Genomic DNA, 14,355 nt, shown 5'->3' with positions numbered 1-14,355 from the left:
CACTTGAATCAGAATTACCTAGAGAGTTTGTCAAACTGTAGATTCCTGCAGAATCTGACTTTGGGGTAGGACCTGTGAGTCTGCATTTGTTCACACGCTCTAGATGATGCTTAAGCCTGAGGACCACTGCTCTGGGGCCACACTCTCTACCTAGTTCTCTGCCCACAGATGATACAATTCCCTTATCCCTTATGTGTCTTACAGGGTCTGCCACTTAGGAACCAGCAGGGTTCAAATTATGCCTGTAGATCTTAAACTCTCTGAGTCTCCATTCTCCTGTCTGTTAAATGGGGTAAGAGTCAACTCAGAGGATAAAATGAGGGAGATGTGTGAAAAGGCCTGGCATCCAATCGCAGCTCTATAAATTCCCTCCCTTGCCCCCTACCTACAGGCAATCCATTCTGCTCTGCTGGTCTCCACTTTCCTGCATTCTGCATTTGCTAGTCCCTGTTTGCTCTGCCAGTTTCACCTGTCCCTCCATCTGGGCTCAGCTTGAAGCTCAACTCCTCCGTAAAAGCTTTTATGAATAACCCTAACCTATAACAGCCTTTTCTTTCTGTATTTCTACGGCACTTCCTTTGCCTTGAAATGTTAAAATGTGTTTCATATAGTTTCAACTTGTCCCTCTAAGCTCCTTGAGGCCATTATACCCCACAGCAGGGGTGGAGGGTGGGGGCATGGGAGTGGTTTAGGAGGTACAATGAGAACTTAATATGTGCTTATTGAATACATGAAGGTGAGAACCCCCTCTGTGCATACAGAACACACAGACCTTCAAGCCGATTTGATAAAAGCCTCCAGGCATGCAGTTACCACCAGCTGTGCCCTTGGAGAAGACAGAGCCAGAAAGCTCTGTCCCTGTTCTCTCTGAAGCTCAGCTCACAGGAGGCATTGAGCTAAAGCCCTGGATGAAGGAAGGCAGACCAGATGCCACGCCTGGCAGGACTCCCCATCCCTTGGGCTCCACCCCACCTACTCCCCTATGGTTGCTTCTGCAGGCTCTGGTCAGAACCAGAACCAGTAGGGTGTGGCCTGTCATGGACCTGAGCTTGTCACGTCCATTTTGAGTGGTCCAGGTTCAAGGCTCCACTAAGGCATGGGCCTCAGGCAGTTGGCTCCAGCAGGAGACACACTCTCCTAAGCACCGACCAGTGGCGGTGTCCTAGCCTTTCTAAGCCACCAGGTAGCAGCCCAGCACCCGCCTTCAGTATCCTGCTCTCCTTTCCCAGCGTTCACAACGTCCAGCCTGCAAGAGGGGCATCCCCCAAAGCCAAGCCCCTGAGTGGGCTTGCCAGCTCCTGCCTAACACCTATGGAGACTGATATCTTTGCTAAGGGCCAGGATGGAATCTTCCAGAAAGCCAGAGCTGCCCATTTCAGGGGGCAATGCTGGAAGGGCATGAGAACTGGTGGGGGTGGGGTGGATATTCCATACCATTCTTTAGGATGAGCGGTACCCGTACCCATGGACAAATTCTAACCCACTCTGCATCCCTTAGTCCGCTGTTAACTTGGGGGAGGATAACACCACGCAAAGCAAAAATGCTATGCTTATGAGTTGCACCTGTGCTCTAAAAGCTGCTGAATTTCTCCTCCGTCCTCCTGGCCTTTACAAGGGAGTAAGAAGCAATATCAGAAGAGCCGTTCCCTTTCCCCTCTCAGATCCACGTGCTGTGCTCCCTTCCTCTTTCAGACAAGCCTTGCGTGTAAAAGCACGAGAACACCACGGCCCCAGACGCTCAAGCCTCAGCATCTGGCCCCACCCAACTCCTCCCTGTGTGTGTGTGTGTGTGTGCGTGTGCGTGTGTGTGTGTGTGTGTGTGTGTGTGTGTGAAAGGGGCCTCTGGCCACTCTGGAGTTAAAATGGCAGCAGGACTGGAGGGGGTGGGGGATGGCGTGGCAGGCTGACTGGGAGAAGGCGACCGGAGTGGGCTGGGGAGGTTGGGAGAGCCGCGGAGCAGCGAGCGAGAAGCCGGGGGGAGGGGCGCGCGGAGGGGCGCGAGGCGCCGCGGAGGCCTGCTCGCTGCACTTGCGAACGGGCGGCGAGCGGAAGGAGCGCACGATATCAGTCGCCAGCCTCCCGCCGGACGCGCGGGCGCGGCGCGGGTGGGAAGGTGGTTGATCTGCCGGCGCCCTAACCCGGCTCTGCCCCGGGACCACTCCCAGGAAAACTCCGCGGCAGGGAGGCGCCCGCGACCCCACCCCGGCCTGCGCGGGCGGCGCGCGGAGGGAGGGCGGACTGGTCTTCCTCAGCCCAGCCCGGGCCGGAGCGGAGCGGTGCGCGGTGGCGCAGGCGGCGGCCGGCGGCCGGGGGTGAGTGTGCGGCTCGCGACCCGGGGCGCGCTGGCTGGGGGCCGCTGGGCCGGGCGGGCGCTAGGGGAGGGGCGGGCTTCTGCCGCGACGCCCGTAAGGGAGCCAGGGACTTGGGCGGGGAGGCGGCCGCGAGGGGAGAGGGAAGGAGGGCTGGAGACTGGAAAGACGGTTGCCGACTGCGCAGCCTGGACCCGAGGAGGGGGCGCCCAGGCCTGAATCCACCGGAGAGGCCCGAACCGCCGCAAACTGTTGCTGGGCAGAGCGGGGCCCTGAGATGTCGCGGAGCCGCGAGGTGGCAGAGGTTAGGGAGGGCGTGACAGGGGCGGACTCGCCAGGGGAAGCGCTCCAGAGCCCGGGGACTTTCCCTTCCTTGGAGCTTGGGTGTCCAAGGTGGCCTTGGCGTCTGTCCGAAGTATCTGGAACCCGGAGCCTGCCTCTTCCCGGGCGGCAGGGGTCTGTGCGCAGCCTGGGCTGGGACATTCGGGGTGGGGGATGGGCGGGCCTAGGGTTCAGCCTGAGGGCCCCGGGCTCAGCCTGCGGGGCCCGGGAGTGGAAGGCCAGCTCGGGGCCCACCGCGGCACCCAGCCGACGGGAGGGGCTGGCCAGCCACAGGTGGTGCGTCTGTCCTGCAGGCGAAGGGCGGCGTAGGCTCCGGCGGCCCAGCCAGCGGGGAGCCGCCGGGTGAGGGGAACCTGAGCCCCATTAGGGCTGAGCTGAGAAGCTAAAGAGGTGCGGGAGACCTGGACCCTGAGGGTGGGCCCTAGGGTTGTTGCTGTGCTCCCCCTCTGTCCTTGTCCTTTCTTCCCCATCAAAGGAACAGGAAGGAGGATGTCAGCTGGGCTTTGTGCTCTGTTCTTCAGGCTGCCGCAGCTCCGGTCTGCTGGAACCAAGGCAGCTTCTAATAGGGCACCTTGCAGGGTCTGGAGGGGGTGGGCTGGGCGCAGCGCTCAGTTGCCAGAAATGGACCCGTCGGGCCCTCTACTTGAAGACCCCAGAAGGTGCGGTGGTAGAGAAAACAGACAGCCCAGGTCAGGGGAGTAGAGGCAGCTCCCTGCCAGCTTGGTCATCATCATGGGGAGATCTGGGTCTTATCATGCACCCTGGCAGACGGCAGGCTCCCCCTTCCCCGCCAGCTTGGGGTGGGCTCTGGCCCATGTCCTCTTCCTGAATGAGAAGGCAGGGATCCCCTCCCACTGCCCACTGCTCCTTAAAGGTCCCTCCAACAAGAGCACTGGGCATGGGATGGGCAGGGCTGTGTACAGGGCACTGAGGCCCCCTTGCCTGTGGGCCCTGTTGTTATTAGAAAAAAGTCACATGTGGGTGGCCTGACCCACTTTCCTGGCTGGCCAGGTGTCCTTATGGGGAGAAGACGGAAAGAGAACACAGCTAGGGGTCTGAGCCTTCTAGACCACTTTCCTTCCCCTGGGCTTGGCTCACACTGAGTCTCCTCCTTCCCATGCGGGGTGGGAAGGGGGTGTCCCTCTAGACCTGGGATGAGACCTCATTATTTGGAAAGGATGGAACTAAAGGCCTCAGGCTTCAGGGATTGAGACCTGCCCAGGGTCTGGCAGACACCTGGCATCTAGGAGCACCCCCAAATCTACAGCCTCCTCCTGCACAGCCCAACCCAAAGAAGACACTGAATGGCGGGGGGAACTCAGAGGTCTGCTAAGACGAATTCCACCCAGACTGAGACAGCAGGTTTCCTCTGTAACTCTCCACCATTCCTCTCCACTCCCCATTCTTTATTTCCTGTGTCTCCCCCCCTCCTTCCTCCTCCTCTCTTTCTCCTTCACTCTTCACTTCCCCTTCAAGCATTTCTTCCTCTCCCTTTTCCCTCAGACTGCTCTCACTCTTCTCTCACCCTCGTCCTCTCCCCAGACTTCTCCCTCCCTGCTTTCCAGGTCTGTCTCCACCTTTGCCCCGTCTCTTCTATTAACTGCTGCTTCAGCCTCAAGCCAGGAGTGTGCACTTGGCTCCTGGCTCCCGAGCATCCTGACGGTGGGCACACATGCACTGTTAGCTTTGCTGTACCCCCTTTGCAGAGGAGGAGCCTGGGTGGAGGGCCTGGCAGCTGCATTCCCCCTGCGTGACTCCTGTACCTTACCACTTGCCCCTCCTACCTACCCTCTTTTTTTTATTATTATTATTAGAAAGGGGAGAGGAAATCCATTGCTTTTTTAAAAAAATTCATTCATTCAACAATTTATTGAGCACCTACTCTGTGCTTAGCACTATTTTAGGAGCTGAGGATACAGCAATTAAACAAACCTTTATATCTCAGGGCAGAACCAAAGTTGTATCTGGACTTCCCAGCTGATTAGGTCTGTGCTCACCAGGCTGTTTCAAAGACCCACTACTTGTGGGGTCAGTGGGGGATGCGTGTGAACAACCCTAGTAAATTGTCATCTTTATTGTACTGAGTGACCTCTAACATGACAGGCCCATCTTCTTACAGTAAACCAGGTACTGCAAAGCTTACAGACCCAGGGTCATCCTGTCCTTAAGACATTTCTGACCTCAAAGGATGGACCAGTTCATATCTTACCATGTATCTGGGAGGGCTGAGTAGAAGGCCAGTGCTTTAGATGGAGAAGGGAGAAAGAAACATATTGGTTACTGAGTACCTATAAGCACCAGTCTGTCAGGAGCTTTACAGAAATTATCTCATTCAATCCTCCTAATAACCTTCCAAATTCTGGATTATCATCTGCTTTATAGCGGAGGAAATTGAGGACCAGAGAGGATAAACCACTTGTCCCAGGTCACAGAGGTCTCCGTATTGAAATCACTGATTATCTGCAGTTCACTTGGCCCCTATGTCTGTGACATCTGGTAACTTATACAGTTATCTGAAGATTACATTTTAACCAAGTTTTTCAGGAGCATGCCTTGTCGCCTCAGAATATTAAAATATATAAGGATTTGATGAATGGTTGCGTGAATAAGCTTTCTCATGGGATCCGGGAAGGCTTCCTGGAGGAGTTGGGACCCTGGGAGAGGAGGCAGGGAGGGCAGTGGATCTTCCTGATCCCACACAGGTCTGTGACAAACTAGGCAGGCATTCTCTCTCTCTCTCTCTCTCTCTCTCTGTCTCTCTCTCTCTGTCACACACACACACACACACACACACACACACACACACACACACACACACACACACACACACACACACACACACACACACACACAGCATCTAAGTAGAGTTGATGAGAAATTGCCGTTTCCATTCAGGGTCAGTGTGTAGGAGCTTGGTCCATGGCCAGTCTAATGAGTCAACGTCATTGGTGTTCCCAGCCTCCTTGGGCAAGTCTGGATTCTAGAAAAGCTCCAAGGCGAAGAATGGGGGTGGGAGGCTTTCAAGCCTGCGAGAACTACAGAGAAGGACAGGGATAATGGATGGAGGCTGGGTGGGACAGGAAAGGGGGAGAGTGACCTAGGAACAGACAAAGGCAGGAGATAAACAGAAACAAAAACCAGAAAGCAGGAGACATGCACGAAAAGACACAACGGGCAGGACAGACAGTGTGAGGTGGGATTGCTAAGAGAGGATGAATAAGAAGGATGGCTTTATGTGATACTTTCCAGAGGGCCTTGGTCTCTCTGTCCCGCAGCATAGAGGCTGGAACATTCAACCATGTTAGCCTTATGCAGGCCTGTGCTTACTCAGTCAGCCTATCTTTTCTAAGTACCTACTGTGCGTTCAACCCTGTGCTAGGTGCTAGGAACAGAGACAAATCAGGTGTTGCCCCTGCCTTCTAGGAGTCGACAGTAAGAGTACAGATTCTAGAGCCACACGGCTGCAGCTCAGATCCACCCCTTCTAGCCGGGTGACGTTGGGCAGGTTATGTAACGTCTCTGTGCCTCGGTTTCCTCATCTATGAATGGGATAACACTAGTACCTACTTCATAGAGTTGTTGTGACAATTAAATGAGTTCATACATGCACTGAGTTTAGTAAGTGCCAGATAACTATTCTTAAATGGGGGAATCAGTCTTACCATAATGAAACAAGTGCTATAATATAGGGATAAGCAGATAAAGAGGTGACTGTCTCTGTCGGCAGATGAGGAAACGGTCATCAAAGGACATGATATTGGGGCAAGCCTTGAAAAGGAGTCAACCAGGCAGAGGTGGTGGGCCTGGAAACCGTGGGGCCTAGGAATCATGTGTGGAAAGGGGCTGTGTCGTGTGTGTGTTGCCTTCTATAGATAGTAGGAGCATCTCGGACACATCCTACCTCAGCCTCTTTGTTCCCGGTGCTCAGAGCTGAGCTTCCAGTGCGGCTGGCAGGTCGCCCAGAACATCCCCACACTCTCCAGCCTAAAACATTTGGCCTTTGGGCAGGGGACCTGGTACATCCCTGCTGGGATTTGGTCTCGTGACCTTGGCCTCCTAAATGTTCTAAGCCAGCATTGAGCAGTCTCTGCTCCAAACCCAGAGCTGCCATGGCCCTTGTCCTCTGGCTTCTTGTGCTTCCTGGGGACCCAGGAGAAACCTTGGCCTGAGGGACCTGCCTTTTAGGAGGTGAGTTGACCCAGGCTTGGTTTAGAATTCAGTTTCTCTCTGTACATTTCTTCCACCCACACCTTCCCTGCTGCTCAGCATGCGATGGTCTTGAAGTGAATTACAAGACGAAGAACAGGCAGAGGGTTCCTGGGGCACTAACTGTTCTTCGCCTCCACCTTGCACAGTGTAATGGCACTAATTATAGCAGCTGGCATTTACTGAGCACTTACCATGTGCCAGGCACTGTCTATGTGCTTTACCTACATTTTCCCATTAAGTCCTCAAAAAATACCCCATTAGGTAGGTCCTCTTATTATCTCTAATTTAAACATGAGAAAACTGAGACTCAGAGAGGTTCAATAACTTGCTCAAGGACATGTAGCTAGAAAAAAACCAAGGGAGGACTTAACCTTTCTGACCGGTGGGCTCCTCTCCTTAACGCCCCCAGAATCCAGTGTCCCTTGGGCCTGGAGGGTGCTCTGGGGGCATCCTGCCCATTCTTCCCACCCCCTACAGTAAGAAGCTCCCCAAGTCCTGTCCAAGCCAGGGGCTGCCTGTCCCACTTTTGGGACCTTCAGAGAGGGTTTCCCTTCTTTTTCCTCCCAGAGGTCACAGCTCCTGGAGAACCAACATTGTTTCCTCTGCCTCAGCTAAATGCCTCGGAGGCCACATGGAGCTAGTGGCCTCAGAGAAGCTGGACCCTCAGAGTCAGTCCCCAGGGCCGCAGTAGTGGGAACCAATGCACAAGTGACTTCTGGGAGATGTGTTCTCCCAGTGACTGATGTCCCAGTGACTTCTGGGTGGGTGGGCTGCAGACCCCAGATGAGGCGGAGGGAGGTGGGGAAAGCTTGAGATTAGCACTGTCAGTGGGGTGTCTCTAACAAGGGAGAATCCTGTGTCTTGGGAAGAGCAAGTACAATTGTTCCTATTTACAAACATCTCATGGGGCAGATCCTTCAGGAGCAAACATGTGGAAGAAGGGGCAGCAATTATTAGGCAACCAGTACAGGTCCCCCAGGAAAGGCGGGTCTGTCTTCCCTCATTCTACCCCGGGGGCGGGGGGGGGGGGGGGGCGGGTAAGGTAGGGGGAGGAAAGGGGCGAGGAGAGAAGAAAGTCAGGGAAGGTCGTGTTCCTTTACAAAGCGTTCTCAGAATGAGCATCAGAGGCAGGTGACGAAAGTGTCTGTCTTTGGCCTGGGAGGGCAGGGGTTGTAATGCCCAGGAGATGGAGAGACCACAGAGGGCTGGCTGTCGGGCACGCTAGGAACCTAAAAGCTGTGCACACGGAGGGGAGGGACTTGACATGTTACCTTGCCTGGCGGTCACCCCCGCCCCCTCACCTTCTACTTCTTGGACAGAACTCCCAATGGGATGAAGGTCACTGGGGCTCACACAGCTCCAGGCCTCCGAACCTCAAAGTATTTCCCCAGAGCTGGCCCAGGGGTGAAATGGTGGAATCCCACATCTAGGGGGAACCTACAGAATTTCCTGTCCGTTGCCCACCTCTGAGCACAACTGTGCCTCGGCTATCTCAGACCCAGGGTGGGGCTGGGGTCTCTTCATTCAACAAGTATTTATGAAGCCTCTGTGCCAGGCACTGGGCGTATAGATAACAATGAGCAACCAGAGATCTCTAGAGCTTATACTTTATTGTCTGAGGATAGAGTAAATAGTGCAGTTGACCCTTGAACAACACGGGTTTCAGCTGCGTGGGGTTTTTTTCCAATAGTAAATACTACAGCACTACATGACATTTGGTTTGATCTGTGGATACAGAGGAACCGCAAATATAGCGGGCCGACTGGAAATTATATGCAGATTTTCAGCTGTGCAGAGAGAGGGTCATTGCCCCGTTCCCCAACATCGGTCAAGTGTCAACTGTGTATTAGAAAGTGCCAAGTGCTAAAAAGAAAAATAAAGCCAGGAAGGGGGTTAAGAGTGTATTGTTAGGAAGAGGAGACTTTGTAGCTTTGTACAGGGCAACCTCGCTGAGAAGATGACATGCGTAAAGATGAAATGGAGGCAGATGGTAAGGGCACGCCTGGCAGAGGAAACTGCAGGTGCAAGGGGTCAGAGGCAGGGCTGTGCCTGGTGGGTTTGAGGAGGCCAGATCTTGGAGAGCCTGGAGCTGGGGTGAGGAGTTTGTTTCTTCAGAGTAAGATGAGGCTTTGCAGGGTTTAGGGCAGGGGTGATATGATCTGACCTTTTAAAACCCCAAGGTTTGGGCTTCCCTGGTGGCGCAGTGGTTGAGAGTCCACCTGCCGATGCAGGGGACACGGGTTCGTGCCCCGGTCCGGGAAGATCCCACATGCCGCGGAGTGGCTGGGCCCGTGAGCCATGGCCGCTGAGCCTGCGTGTCTGGAGCCTGTGCTCCACAACGGGGGAGGCCACAACAGTGAGAGGCCCGGTACAGCAAAAAAAAAAAAAAAAAAAAAAACCCCAAGGTTTGGGCCATCCATTTCTGCGTTTTACTTGGGTGGCTGGTCAAGAAGTTTTCCAGGCATTGAAGCTAATTTAGTCAATCAGTATTGACCCACCAAGTCCTCACATGATGGGCACTGCCTCCTAGGCAGTGGGGGGGTGGGGGTGGATAGGGGGGAATAAAAAGAAGCATAAGACACACTCGTTACTGGTAAGGAAACCTACCAATCAGCTGGAAAGGCAAAACTTATACTCACAAGAAATAAGGAGGGAATAATACCAGACAGTATTTAAAACCAAGTGCTAAACTGTGTGATTTAGACTATAAATGTTATCAGAACTGTGAGCTCTGTGTGGGAGTATATAGGGAACGTTTCCCCGAGGACGTGCAGCTGATTTGGGCCTTGAAAACCGGGTGGGGTTTGGATCTGCAGAGGGGAGGATTCTCAGGAGGGGAACTTGTGGGTGTGGGGAAGGGTGGCCAGGCCAGGGGAGGGCACGTGGGTGGGAGTAAGGCCGCAGGAGCGTAAGCTGCCCAGGACAGGCACTCTGTCTCTGGAGCAGCCCCTACCCCATCACCCAGGTTTCTCGTGTCCCCTTTATTCTCTCAGGAAACAGGAGAGCAGCCCTGTAGAGAATGGAAACCATAGGCCAGTACTCTGGGCCTCTCCTTTGCAGAGCCAGCTGATCTCTGTCCCTTGAAGCCCTCTTGCTCTTCTCAGGTCCCATTTCCAGCTCTCGAGTTGTTTTCGTAGATGCGCTCTCTTCTAATCTGATGCCATCCACCAGCGCCCACTCAGCCCCCTGTTGTCCGGGGCTCAGTTCTCTGGAATTCCCTTGAGCTCCATTTTTCTACCCTGTCTGCAGCCAGCTTCTCTTCTCCCTTCCTCTCACTGCCTGAGCTCCTCTTTGGTAGGTTACTCCTAGAACATTCCAATTAGTTTCGTGTATGGCAAAATGGAAATGAAATTCTGCCCAAAAGAGCATCCATCCCCCATGAGGGGTGAGTCTCTCTTTCCCCTAGAGAGGCCGCCTGGGTCCTGGGGGTTGGGCTTCCTTCTGGAGTGTGGAGACAGACTGCCCTGGGGTAGAGTGGGAGCATTGGTGGCGCTGTCCCGGCCCCCAGCCAGAGAGCCGGAGCCAAGAGTCGCAAGGGCTAAGTGTTCTGCTCCACGGTCTGCTCTCCCTCCGCTGGGCCCTCAGCAGCCGGAGGAAGGAGGGCCCACCAAGCTCTATCCCCGAGGCTCCCCGGCACAGCCACCTCCACGATGCAGGCCTGAGCCTGGGGCTTGCCTGCAATCCAGAGGAGGTAGAATCAGAGCTGGTTAGAGTCCCTCCTGTAACCATACGCCCTTGGGCGGTTTCTTAGGTTCTCTGAGCCTCAGTTTCCTCACCTATACATCTGGGTTAATAGCACTCACTTCATAGGGTTGCTAACGATAAGAGCTAAGTTGTTGAGTGCTTATGATGTGCCGAAAGCGTTACTGCATTTATCTCACTTAATCCACAGAACGCTGTGCAGTAGATGTTATTTTCCCCCATTTTACCATTGAGGAAACCAAAGCTGAGAAACATTAAGTAACTTGCCCGAGGCCAGCAAGTGGCAGAGTCAGAATTCAGCCCCACATCTTTCTGACTCCAGAGCCCTGGTTCTCAACCACCCCGTTAAACGAGCTAATCTGCGTACAGTGCCTGCTGCAAAGTAGAAGCTCAGTAAATGTTAGTTCCTTTTCTCTTCAATCTCCCCAGGGCCGTACCTCCAAAGAATAGCTTTCTCCTCCTGCATCACATTTCTTCTCCAGGATCCCTTGGGACATATAATAGAAGTAGGAATGGGAATGGTTTATACCAAGGGGGAAAAAAGGGCTGAGAGAGGGTGAGTAATTTGCATAAAATCATAAAACACTAGGGCTGTGATTAATAACTAGAGGGCACCTTTCTCATAAGAATCTGGTTATTCAACCCCACTGGGTTCCAGGCAGTCAGCAGAGAGTATCTTGCAGAGGTGAGAACAGAGGTCATGCTATGTGGGAGGAGAACGTGAGGCCACCATCTCCCCCAGGAGCAAGTGTTGATCACTGTGGGCCTGGAAATGTGCTAGCAGGAAGATTCTAAAACCTGTGCCTTCTGAACTTGGGTCCTGTTTCTGGAGTTTATTACAAATAATCTGGGGGCTCCTCTGGATGGATTTAGGAAGGGACAGTGTTGAAGGTCACGATGTGGGAAGAAGGGCCACTGTCTCAATTTTTTTTTTACTGTCAAATCAGTACACCTTTTGCACCAGGTGCAGTGCCAATGGATGGGGACGGGTAATGGGGAGCCAAGGAAAACAAGGACATGGCCTCGGGGATCACCAGTCTGGTGGGGGAAGATCATTCACATGCAGGCGTGGATGCACATGCACACACAGCTAGCGCCATCTGACCTGACCTGGAAGCGAAAACAAGAACAGATGCATGCAGGGTAATCTGAATGTATGGTTACAGAGGGAGGGGAGAGGAGAAAATTGAGACTGGTGGGTTCTCCACAACAGCCCTCATGCTTTCCTCCCTGGAGACCTCTTTTCTGGTGGACACAGAGACCACCTCTCTGCACACCGCACCAGGACGGCCTAAGCCTGCCAGCGTTCACACTCAATGGGCAGACCCCAGAGTTCCTCTGAATTTCCTTGGGAGGATCCTCCAGGGAGGAAAGGAGGAGTCCAGGCCATAGCATTTAAAACTGATGGCAACTGAGTCCTCTGGTCATGTGGCTTTCAAACATTTCTAGAAATTGATCCATATTTCAAGACAAAGCTATATGTGTGGTAGGCAGAATAACGACCTCCCAAAGATGCTCACCTCCTAATCCCCAGAACTTGTAAATTTGTTATGTTACAGGGCAAAGGGAATTAAGGTTGTGAATCAGCTGACCTTAAAATAAAGAGATTATCCTGGATTATCCAGCTGGGCCCAGTGTAATCACAAGAGTCCTGTAAATGTAGAAGAGGGAGGCAGAAGTCAGCGTCAGAGTGATGAGAAAGACCCGACTGGCCGTTGCTGGCTTTGAAGATGGAAGGGGCTGTGAGCCAAGGAGCGCGGCAGCCTCTAGAAGCTGCAAGAGGCAGGGAAACAGATTCCCCCTTGGCGTCTCCACGGAGGAGCGCGCACCTGCTAACACCTTGATTTTAGCCCAGTGAGACCCATTTTGGACTTCTGACCTTTCAAACTGGAGGTAATAAATTTATGTTGCTTTAAGCCACTAAATTTGTGGTAGTATGTTACCTCAACAACAGGAAATTAATACGGGGTGCTGTAGTTGAAGCAAAGCCAGTGGACCAGAACCCCACTACTTGGCCTCCTCCTGACCCGTGACCCTGGAGGAATCGCTTTCAGAACTCCGAGGCTCTGAAGAACCAGTTTGAAATACACTGTGTCTGAAACACAATCTGGTTATTTTCGCCACGATGAAACCGAGGCCCAGAGAGACGTGGCTTTGTCAGAGGTCACACTGAACTGGTAGACTCAGTCCAGGGCCTGCTCCTGTCCCGTCAGAGATCTCGGGTGCTCACCCGCGTTCGTTCTCATCCGCTTATCCATCTGCAGCAAATGTGTGTGTGCTTTTACCTACGAAGAGCTGGGTGCTGTGCTCAGCACTGGGCAGAAGCACAAGTGAGTTCGACGTTCAGGAATATGGGAGAAAGTGGTTGAGTGCTGGGCCTGCCCTCAGCCCCTCACTGAGGGGCTTCTTCCTCTAGACATAGGCCAGCAGCTCAGGTTGCTCAAGGCTGTCAGCCTCCCTCACCCTGGGGCTGGTCCCCGGGTGGGCCTGGTCATAGCCACCTCCTCTGGGCAGAGATGCAGTTCTATGAAGGGAGGGGGCTTGGCCCGCTGGCCCTGCTGCACCTGCCCTCTTGCAGCACACAGGGCCTTGGGGGAGGGGGGAGCGGAGGTGGCAGAGCCCGGTGCCCCACCTGAAGTCAGCACTCCGCTAGTGCCTTATCTCCCCTCTGCCAGGCGTTTTGGCCTACCCAGCTCTCCCCCACAGCACACCTGAGCCACTGGCCAGCCCCCAAGGCTGCCATCTCCGGGTGTTGGTCTCCATGGCAACCCCACATTTGCCGCTCTGGTTTCTAATGACTTATTGGCATGTGTGGTAATTTGCAGAGCTTGGCAGGCAGAGCTAGGGGAGCTAGTGGCGGGAGGGTGGGGGAAGTGAGGGGGGCTTGGCAGTGGGGAGGACGTTCAAGTTTGGGATGGTGATAGAGACACCCTTTTCTTCCCTCCCCACCCTTCCTATTCCCTGCTGATTAATATCTGCAGTATAGAAGCTGCTTCAGGTCCAGGGCCTCCCCTCTCTGAGGAGCATCAGCTCTCTCCAGGCCCCTGAGTTGGAGACAGATGGACAGACAGATGTCGAGCACAGCTGCTCACCTGTCAGGCAGCAGCAGGCAGGCATGGGGGGCTGACAGCCATGTTCATCCGTGCAGGTCAGACCACTCGTGTTTTCTGACGTCTCCTGCCTGCTCCCTGGGCCCTGAGAACGAGGGTCTCTGCTGGGCCCAGTAGTCTCCCCACCTTGTGGGGAGGGGACAAGGGTGGTATATCCACAGGACAGGTCTTTGCCACGTTTTGGCCTCTCACACGCTCAGAGAACCCAGCTAGGCAGTGGCTGAGCGGGATGCCAGATTGCATAGACAGTGGGTGAGCCAGTCAAGCAATCAAAGGCGGAGAGATGAGCGAGGCCCTGACCCTCTCCACTTCTCTTCAGCAAAGCTTACCCAACCTCAAAACCACTTTCCCAGGGCAAGGCAGCGGGGAGCCTCGCCTGTGTGCCACGCAGTCTTCCACACTTCGCTGCCTCCTCCTTCGCTTCTGTCTCCATCCTGGTCTCTGTTTAGGCAGAGAGGCAGCCTGGTGTGCTGAAAAAGAGCACCATCTTTAAAGTTAGATACGTCTCGGTTAGAATCCTGGCGCCGCTGTCTACCACTTCTTTGACCTTGGACATGTCTCTTAACCTCTCTTTGAGCCTCAGTTTGCTTATCTGTAAAATGGGATTTACATACCCATTTCACAGGGTTGTGGAAGTGAAACCAGCTCACACTTCAATACTTGGCATATAGTAGGCACCAATA

The 14,355-nt window shown here is 54.0% G+C and overlaps 1 protein-coding gene across 2 annotated transcripts in view; it reads left to right on the top strand.

Moving 5' to 3' along the window:
• The first annotated feature begins 1,904 nt into the window (after positions 1-1,904).
• Positions 1,905-14,355, top strand: part of LRRN2 (leucine rich repeat neuronal 2) — a 63,940-nt gene continuing 51,489 nt past the window's right edge. For both annotated transcript variants that reach the window (XM_049707326.1, XM_049707333.1), the window contains exon 1: positions 1,905-2,312. The gene's annotated coding sequence lies outside the window, so the exon portion shown is untranslated. The remainder of the gene's footprint in view (positions 2,313-14,355) is intronic.

This window comes from Orcinus orca, chromosome 1, assembly GCF_937001465.1.
Source record: "Orcinus orca chromosome 1, mOrcOrc1.1, whole genome shotgun sequence".
Lineage (NCBI taxonomy): Eukaryota > Metazoa > Chordata > Mammalia > Artiodactyla > Delphinidae > Orcinus > Orcinus orca.
The sequence above is the reverse complement of the archived record's forward strand: the minus strand, read 5'-3'. Positions and strand labels throughout refer to the sequence as shown.